Source organism: Lemur catta, chromosome 7 (genome assembly GCF_020740605.2).
Source record: "Lemur catta isolate mLemCat1 chromosome 7, mLemCat1.pri, whole genome shotgun sequence".
In the NCBI taxonomy this organism is placed as follows: Eukaryota; Metazoa; Chordata; class Mammalia; order Primates; family Lemuridae; genus Lemur; species Lemur catta.
The window spans coordinates 92,409,636-92,419,717 of record NC_059134.1 but is presented as its reverse complement, the minus strand read 5'-3'; positions in this window follow the sequence as shown (position 1 = coordinate 92,419,717).

Here is a 10,082-nt window from a genome sequence, read left to right as displayed (position 1 = left end):
TATGTGACAGGGATCGAGATTGTGAGAACTGGACGGGCTGGTCCCTTGCTGACTTGGAAAAGACGTTTAAGCCGCACTCGCTCCATTCCTCGGTTTCTCCATCTGTGAAATGGGATTCAAGAGCACAGAGAGATGGGCGGGAGAGAGGGAGAGCTGGGGTGGAATTGTCACAGAGTGCCTAACAGCTGGAAATGCTTCCCGGGCGCCTGTAAAAATGACGGGTTGTGATGGGGCTGGAAGCCTTTGAGGAGGGCAGGGGACACTGCAGGATGGCGTAACCAAGACAACCATTCCTCAAACAACCCCTTTCCCTTAGCGTCTGCAAGTCGGGGGTGGGAGACAAGTGAGAGGGCTCTCCTAGCATGGGGAAATGCGCCGGGCAGGCTCTAAATCAAGGGCTATAAACCCCAGTTGGAGGTCGCCAGGCGGGATTACACCCCGGGGGGCGGGGCAGCCCTTCCCCAAAACGTCCAGGGAAGGCCTGGCCCAGGCAGCCCCCGGAGGCTACTACCCCAAGGAAGCCTCCTCCCAAAGAGGATGGAGGTCCTTGTCGCCGCCCCTGCGGGCTATCTCCAGGTGGACATTCGTCGTCACACCTTTGGGCATGCTCATGCTATTGGATTCTGCATGTGTGGGCTCGGGGAGACGGGAGCGGGGACAGGGAATGGAGGACTGTATGTATCACGTCATCTGTTTCCCTTGACTTTGACATCACAAACAGCTTTCTGGAATCCCACATCTGTTACTTACTTGCTGTATGATCTTGAGTAGGTGATTTCACCTCTCTGAGCCTTAATTTCCTCATCTGCCAAGTGGGCACAGTAATACGCACGTTCCTGGCTCTGCGTGATGAGCCATGAGGGTGTATTAAAGAGCCCAGCACCCAGCTGCTCACAGTAGGTGCTCAAGAGACAGTGACAATGCTAGCATTGTATGACTGCAACTGTAAGTTTCCTGAGTGTTTCCCTGCTTGGTACCACACAGTGTCCTGGGAAGTATCAAGATTAGAAAGACAAGATCCTTGTCTTCAAGGATGTCTTGGTCTGGCCAGGAGATGGAGGCACTCAGAGGCAACTCCAATTAATTCAGTAATTAGTGCACATCTGGCGGCACTAAGCATTATATTGGATGCCAAGTGCTCGGGCAGGGGAAGGGCACAGAGGAAGGAGCCACTTGATGTTCTTTTTGAGGGGAAGGGTTGATGTCAGAGGCAGGCCTAGAATTTCCACCAGTGTAGGATGGCCTTCCAGGAAAACAAACAGCAGGGGCAAAGACCTCAAGGTGTCAAAGTGCCCAGGGGTTTGACATGTGTCGTGCAGTGATTGGAGCAGACAGTCGGGCAGAGAAACCGACGATGAGCAGAGAGAGAAGTGGATAGAGAAAGGGTGTGGTCATAGCCTCCAAAAAGCAAAAGGTGTTTAAGAGAATGCATGGTCAATCTGTAAGTGGGGCAGGGAGGGAATTTCTTCCTGTGGTGGTGGCTTCCCCTTGCCAGGACAGTGGGTCCTTTGGATGGCACCTGTGGAGTGGGACTAGGTCCTCCGGCATCGCAGGCTGGGAGTCAGCGCTTCAGGCACCAGCCTCGGGCTTGTGCAGGGGCGCGGGGAGCACAGACGCGGTGTGGTCCCGAGACCCGGGTCTGAGTCCCAGCCTGCCGCCTCCATGCCGTGTGACCAGAAGAGTGTGACTCTTCCCCTCTGGGGGCCAGTTTCTTCCTGCATGACATGAGGAGTTTGGCCCAGGGGTCCTATATTCTCCTCACCCCCAGAAGCTGCCCCCATAGCCACAGAGTCAAGCCCAAGGCACAGGAAGGAATCTGGAACAAGGCTGGGAGAGTTGCTGCTGCAACCATCTCAGAAGGGAAGCCCAAGGCAGTTCGAGGGTTGACACAGGTGCTCTGGGTCAGTGTGGGCAGAAAGTAGCCCCAGGGCCTGAGTGTGACCACCACAGACAAGTGGTCTGGGCAAGGCAAGGCTTGTGAGACTGTGCCTCAGCTTCCCTCCGTGGGCTGAGTTGGGCCTGAAACCAAGAAGTTGGGGTGGGATGGGCGCTCCACTGGAATTTCTTGAGAGCTTGGGGGATGGAAAGGAGCAAGGGGTTGAGGTGAATAGGGCACATGGCACACCCCTTCAGGGCATTGCCATTTAAGCTCTCAGTGATACAAAGCAGGTATCTTTTTTTTACAGACAGAGAAACCATGCTCAGAGAGGTTAAGAGGCTTGCCCAAGGACACACAGCTAGTCAGAGGTAGAATGAGACTCAAAACCAGGTCTGCCTGACTTCATTGCACAGTGTCTTCCGCTCCTGGTCATTTCTGGTTCATTGTCCTTTTCTGTAATGCAGCTTTTCAGCCTAACGGGTGGTAAAATATTTTCTTAATTTCTCCCTCGCCCATATCTCACCAAAGGAACTGTCCAGAATGTTGTGATTCAAGGCCAGGTACTTCATGACCTCCCCTTATAAAAGCTGTACTAACAATCCCAGTTACCTCTGGGTCCAAGCAAGGATGTTAAAATGCTCTAAGTGAATAGAACTCAACTCTTTAGAGGAAAAAGTCAATCTGAGGCCCTCCCCGGACCTCCCACTAATAATAATGAAATCCAAGCAAAACAGACATCCATCCAGTGGGCGGCAAGTTAAAGGCTCCCTGGATTTTAGAAGGAACAGTCACTGGGGATTCACTTTCACATTTGTTGTAAAACGAGGACATTGTTTATTGCATCAATTAATAACTCCTCCTAAAACCTCAAGGGAGAAATTTCATTCAGGATTTAATGCTTGGAAAAAACTAAAACTGAAACAAACTGCATCTCCCTCAAGGAACTGGCAAGCATCTTCCTTGCTAATAAGAAGAGCTCTGTAACTGATCCACCTTCCCTTTTTGCACATGCTGCCAGGAAGCTCGGAGCCAATTTCCACCCTCATTTCCAACAGCTTTGGCAGTTGCTTCTTTCTTATTCCTGCTTTCCCACTTCTAATCCCACTGGCTCAGCCTTGTTTGCTCTGCCTTTTATTAAGGATATCTCCCTCTTTAATGGCAAGAAATAAATCTTTTAAATAAATCCACATTTGGAATTGCTGCTGAAGGGACCTGGATTCCATGGGCCTTGTGTTAAGCCAGGCACAGTTCTGTTCTGGTCCTGTCCACTCGCTCAACAGCTGAGGGATCCCTCTCTTGGAAGGAAGGAGGGACTGGCTTAATACCAAAAGATTGCTCACCCAGCTGCCGACAACAGCTAAGAGCATCGTTGCTATTTTTTGCTCTACAGATGAGTGACTCACCTCTCTCCTGTCGGCTCCCAGGAGACACAAACCACTATCCAATCCACGTTCCTGGACAGTATCCCCCATTGGTCCCTCCCGTTGAGGCATGGTGGGGAACAGGTACAGAAGCCACTGCCACTTATGGATTGCTTATCCTGAGCCAGGAAGGTGACCAAGAGTTCCTAGGCAGAGGACACAGCCAGTGCAAAGGCTCTGAGTAGGATGGAATTGGGCTTGATCTGTGAGGAGGCAGAAGGCTAGAGTGCCCAGAGTGCACGTGGAAGGGGAGACAGGGCGAGAAGCGGGTGGGATCTGGGCCAGACGTTTGCAGTGGGAGCCACTGGCAGCTTTCAAGCTGGGGAGATACAGGACCTGATTTATGTTTTTATAAGATCACCTTGGCAGCCATCTGGGTAATAAACATTTACCGAGTGCCAGTGAGTAGGTAGACATGCTCATAAACCATCTCATCTCATTTTCCCCACGTTCTAGATGAGATTGACACAAACATGTCTCTTTTTTCTGGCTTCCGAGTATCTGACTCCCATTCCAGCGGTTGGGGAACATCCCATCTTTTGAGCTTTGGGGAGAAGTGGGCTGTGCCCTCCCCCTGCCCAGTGCAGAAGCTGAAACACCAAAACTCGCTTTCCCAGGCTCCCTGCAGGTAACACACTGATGCATGGTTGAGGCTCAGTCAATCGGATGCATTCCTCCTGACTTTGAACTTGAGCTGGTGACACAGAAGCGTGGACCATGGACAGTTGTTTCTGGTAAGGGTGGGGTGCAGTGCAGTCGGTTCTTAGGGGCAGTGGTGCCGATGGCTGGGTCCAGCAGAGCTGAGGACAGGGGTCAGGGAGCTGGTGGTGCAGGCTATGGTAACTGCTGTTGTGTTGGGGAACAGCATCCTCACCGCATTTGTTCTCTGGCATGATCTTGCTGTGGTTTGGCTGTGTGTACCCCATGCCTGGTTCTCCATCCTTCCAGAGGGCCATGAGCTACCTGGAATACTTTCAGTATGTTTTTCTTAAATGCATTAGTTGTCTATGGCTGCATAACTTACCCCAAAACTTAGCAGCTGAAGACAATAAGCTTTTATTATCTCACAGTTTCTGAGGGGCCAAGAAAGCCACAGCCTTTTGTAAACTAATCTCAGAAGCGACAGGCCATCACTTCTGCCATATTCTGCTGGTCACACAGACCAGTCCTGGCACAGTGTGCAAGGCACTATACAAAGCCTGACTTCCAGGAGGAGTGGTCATTGGTGGTCACCTTCAAAATCAGCCAGGACAATTTCTGTTGCTTGCAGCATTAAAACCTAAGAAATCCCGTAACTTGTCAATGATCACACAGCTGTTCCCCACGTAACCAGGGCAATAGGCAAAAGAAACCTCCAGATCTCAGGTGAGCGCCAGCTGTAGAGCTGGCCTTGCAGACTGCCCTCGGTCATGGACAGGGCCTTGGCTGCCTGGGAAAGTCAGAGAGGTTGAAAACATTGTTCTGAGTGCAAGTCGTGGAGCATTATTTCCTGACTTGAGACTCTGAGCAACTCTCCATTTGGGGGGGCCTTGGTTATGCTGGGTGTTGGGACAGATGGCTTCTACAGCACTTGCTCTAAGTCTCGGTCTCCTCATACATAAATTGGGCTGCGAATGTTGGATTCGGTCATCATTCAAAAGATGAAGCATGTTCTTAGTCTTGCTAGGAGGGATGCTGGGGAGAGGAATAGGGACTGGGGCATTAGAGAGGCTGTTTGCCAGTCCTGGGAGCCTCCGGGATGACTCCTGAATGCCACACATTCCTAAACCTGAGGGACCCTCATGCAGATGGGGGAGCACCTTTAGGACTCCTGGGCGGAGCCACATTGAGACAGATTTCGAATCCAGGAAAAAAAGAACTGCCTAAGAAATGGAGCCACCCAACAACAAAAGGGGCTGTCACAGGAAGTGGTGAGCTTCCTGTTACTAGAGGTGTGTAAGCCAGGGTTTGGGGCTCTTCTGAATGTAATTTATGCCCAGGTTGATGTTATGTTTAATGATCTCCAGAGTCCCACCATAGGGCAATAGTCTTGATTCTAGGAATGCTGGGTGGTGGCACTGTTGTGAAGGAGCGGAGCTCTGTGCTGGGAGCCAAGCGACGTGGGTTCTGGTCCCCCCTGTTACTGTGCTGGGCGACTGCAATCAGGCCCTACATCTGCTCAGAGCCTCAGTCTCTCAATTTGTAAAGTGAGGGACCGGTTTCCACACATCAATCCACACGGCCACCCTTGTCAGAAAATAACTTTTTCCTAGTCCTCGAGAAGATGAAAACCAAAACCCAATGTAGCATCGTTTTCACAAAGCTAAATCTACTCAACTTAAAGGACTGTCTTCAAGCCGAGATTATATATTTCCTACTATTTTGGTGTTCAAATGTCCTTTGTTTTCTTTTATGAAAGGGTGATAATAGCATACGTAGAAGATAGAGGTGTCGTGGTGGTGATTGTTTTTCCCAGTGACTTTGCTTGGCAAGATAAAAAGTTGACAAGTTTATAGTAGTTACCTCAATTATTTTGGAATTTATATTAGTACATGAAATTAAGAAATATGGGAATTGTTGGACTAAATGATTCCAAATAACCTCCAACATGGTTTCCCTCTTTCTCTCTCTTCTTTCTTCAACTCACTCATCTATTCACTGATTCCTATCAGTAAAATATTTATTGACACTCTAGGCACTAGAGCCACTGAGATGAGTGACACACTGACAGTCCCTTTCCATGGGAAGCTCATGACATCCTAGGGAAGACCAACATATAGACACATACACAAATGGATATTTAGGTTAATTCATATTTTTTATGATAAAATGCTTCAGTAGGTGTCCTTAGATGTATCTTTTGTTTGCTTCTCTGATTGTTCCCTTAGGATAAGTTTCAGAAGTGGAATTTCAAGGTCAAGGGTATGCCCAACTTTACAGAAACACTTTGCCAAATTGTCCTGCAAAATGATCGTGCCAATGATTTTGCAAGAGCACAAAATCAGTTCCCCATACTCTTATGGTGACCGCCATCAATCTGCTTAGCGTTCAGTAGTTTGGTGTGTAAGTGATGTATCTCATTGTTGTTTTAAATTATGTGATACCGTTAGCAAGATGAGTGTAATTTCGTAGGTTTAGTAATCTCGTGTGCTGCTTTTGCAAACTGCTTGATCATGTTCTTTGTCCATCTAAAATTGGAGACCTTGTGTTTTTCTTATTTTATAAATGTAGTTTGCATGTTAAGGTTAACAAAAAGCTTTGTTTGAAATATGTAATGTAGTTTATTTTCTCAGTTCAGCGATTTTTGTAACTTTATTTATGATACCTTTGTTATATGCAAATTTGGTGTTTTCTGTTTCCCTCTATGGTTTTGTAGGCATAGTTAGAAAGGCCTTCTTCTTTAGTAAATTATGAAAACATTCTCCTAGATTTTCTTCTAATTTAATTTTTTGTTTAATTTTTTGTATAAATATTTAATCTACCCAGAATTTATTTTGGCGCAGAGTGTAGCATAAGGATCTGACTTAATTTTTTTTCCTTAATTTTGTCCCGACACCAATCGTGGAACAATTCATCTGTTTCTCATTCTTTTGTAGCGCAATCTGTATCATGCTAAATTGCCAGGTTATGCATATGCCTGTCTATTTCTTGTCTCTCAGTTAGGTTCCATTGATCATTTGTCTCTTTGGACAGTATCAAACTGTTTAAATTACTGTAGCTTTATAGTACATTTTAATTTTAGGCAGGAAATATCCCCACTTTCCCTTATCATCATATTTTAATTAACTTGGTGTACTTCCTAGAGGAAGCAATTTTAACTCTTAGATGGTATTTGCTTCCATGTTCCTAAATTGTAATTATATCAATTTTAGATATTTATTGATTTTCTGAAATGGCAGATGAGTTTTTAATTCATTTACTCTCTCTTCTCTGATGGCTTCCCCCCACCCCACCCATAACCATGACCACCATGACCACCACCACACCACCACCACCATCACACCAGCACCACCACCACCACCACCACCGCCACCAGCACCACCACCACCACCGCCAGCACCACCACCACCATCACACCAGCACCACCACCACCATCACACCAGCACCACCACCACCACCGCCACCATCACCAGCACCAACACCACCACCATGACCACCACCAGCACCGCCACCATCACCACCACCACCACCACCATCACCACCACCACCACCGCCAGCACCACTACCACCACCAGCACCAGCACCACCACCGCCACCACAGGCTCAATCTGATCATATCTCCATGTTGAGTTGTGTCCCTACTCAGTGTTTTCTTTATAATGATCATGTAAGTATTCTGAACTGGAGAGCTAAAGACATTCTGTAATTAAATGTCATTTATTATATAGTTTTTTGGGTTTTTTTTTAAGAGGTAATAGACTCATTTCTTCATTTGCTTAGTTTTTTTTTAACATCTAAGATTTTACATACCCTTCAATGCTCTGTAAAATGCCTTTCACTACAATTTTCAACATCCTCAAACCTGTTGGCTTACATATCAGAATCATTTGGTTTTTGCTACCACAGGGATTGGCAAATTTTCTGAAAAGAGCTAGGTAGTAAAGATGTATTAGGCTTTGTGGGCCATCTATGGCCCCTGTGACATATTCTTGGTTTTTTGTGGGATTTTCTTTACAGCCCTTCAGCTCAGCATGTTTTCAGATTCATTCATGTTGCTTGAACCAGCTGTTTATTCATTTTTAGTGCTGAGTAACATCACATTCCAGGGATATACCACAGTTTTGAGATTTCCATGATTGTATCTTTCAACATTTAATTGTTAAAAGAATTTAGGTCTCATATTTTAAATTTCCATCAAGAAACAAGATTTTTTGTTTCTGTTTGTTTCTTATCGCTTCCTTTATTTTTAATAGATGTGATGTTTTCTCTCTCTTTTTTATTTTTTTAGTAGAGGTGGGGGTCTCACTCTTGTCAGGCTGGTCTCAAACTCCTGACCTCAAGGGATCCTCCCACCTCAGCCTCCCAGAGTGCTAGGAGGTTTTCTCTTTTCTAAGAATATCTTTTTTCCTTCCTGTTCTCTATGTTATCTGCTCCCTTCAAGTCCTTCCCCCACCCCCCCCACCCCCCGTTCATTGGGCTCTCTTTCAGGCTGTTGCTTTCTTCAAATGTCTAGTGATCCTTGGCTGCCTTGTCATTCTTGAGTGAGGCACTAGCCAGGCTCTGTGGGCCTGGGCGGGTGGATTTGTAGACTGAGGGTTTCACTGGAGGGGGAAACTGCTTCCCCAGTGTGGTGTGGGTCTCCCTTTCTTTTATAAAGAATGACCCTGCATTCCCGTCTTCCCACCGCTGGGTATGTGTTTCAGGAGCAGGGAATTGGGGGTAATAAATCTATCATGATCTGACTTCAAAGTGAGGCTGCATCAGAAGAGACGTCTAATTCTGGACCCAGGTTGGGAGGCAGCGGGAGGGCCCAGACTGCGCCTTACCCGTCTGTTTCCAATTCAGCACTTTCCCACCTTCCTCAGAGCCTAGTGAAACCAACTTAGAAGACTCTAACTCCTAGAAAAGGAAGCTCTGGTGGCCTGTGGGGACAGGACAGCAGTAGTCCCTGAGCTGCCGTGGTTGAGATTGCGATGGGTGATCTGGGAATCTCACTGCTTCCTGTATAAGGTTTTGAAAAAAGATCCTCCCATTTTCAGCCACACCCTCACCTCAACCTTCTAAGGAACTTGGACCCTCCTATTCCAGAGCCTGTCCTGTGCTTCCACGTGGGCAAACTGGCTTTCTTCTTTCCAGCGTCCCCCATCGGGCACTCGGATTTGATTCGTTCTCTGCTAAGGCAGCCCTTCCTCCAACCGCCTTGCATCTGCTTCCATTGCAATCCGATGTTTCGGAAGCCTCCTCATTTTATCCGAGGTGAATTTTGTGTTGTGTTTCTTGTTCTACTTGTTTGAGGATGATTTTTCAAGGGGAACATGGGATAGAAACTTCTTAAATGAGTAGGCACCCATTAATCTTAAAATGGAAATTTTGTCCTGTTGTTATTCCAGGTAAAATTCAGAATAAAGCTGGAAAGTTTCCCCTTCTTTTCCCCCCTCCAAAGTCCATTGTGATTTTTTTAAAAACTAGATTTTATTTTTTAAAACAGTTTTAGATTTACAAAAAAATTGTGAAGCTATTACAGAGAGTTCCCATACACTCTGCACCCAGTGTCCCCTGCTGTTAACACTTATATTATTATAGTGTGGTTCCTTTGTTACAATTAATACATCAATATGGGTACGTAATTATTAACTAAAGTCTATCTAGATGGATTCAGAGTTCCTTTGGTTTTACCAAATGTTCTTTTTCTGTTCTAGAATTCCGTCCAGCACATTCCATTTAGTGGTCATGTCTCCTTACGCAACTCTTGGCTGTGACAGTTTCTCAGATTTTCCTTGTTTGTGATGACCTTGACAGTTTGAGGGGTGCTGGGCAGGCATTTTGTGGAGGGTGCTGGAATGTAGGTTTCATCTGATATTTTTCTCTTCATTGGACTGGGGTCATGGGTTTTGGAGAGGAAGCCATTGGGATTTTGATGGGAATCCCATTAAATTTATAGGATAATTTGGGGAGAATTGACATTCTCACAGTGTTGAGTTTTCCTTCAGGGACCTGCTACATTTCTCCATTGTATTTAAATCTTCTTTTATGATCTTCAGTGAAGTTTTATAGTTTGCTTTTTATAAACCTAACATATTTCTTGTGAGGTTTATTTCTAGGTATTGGATAGCTTTGCTGCGATTGGAGCAGGATCATTTTCA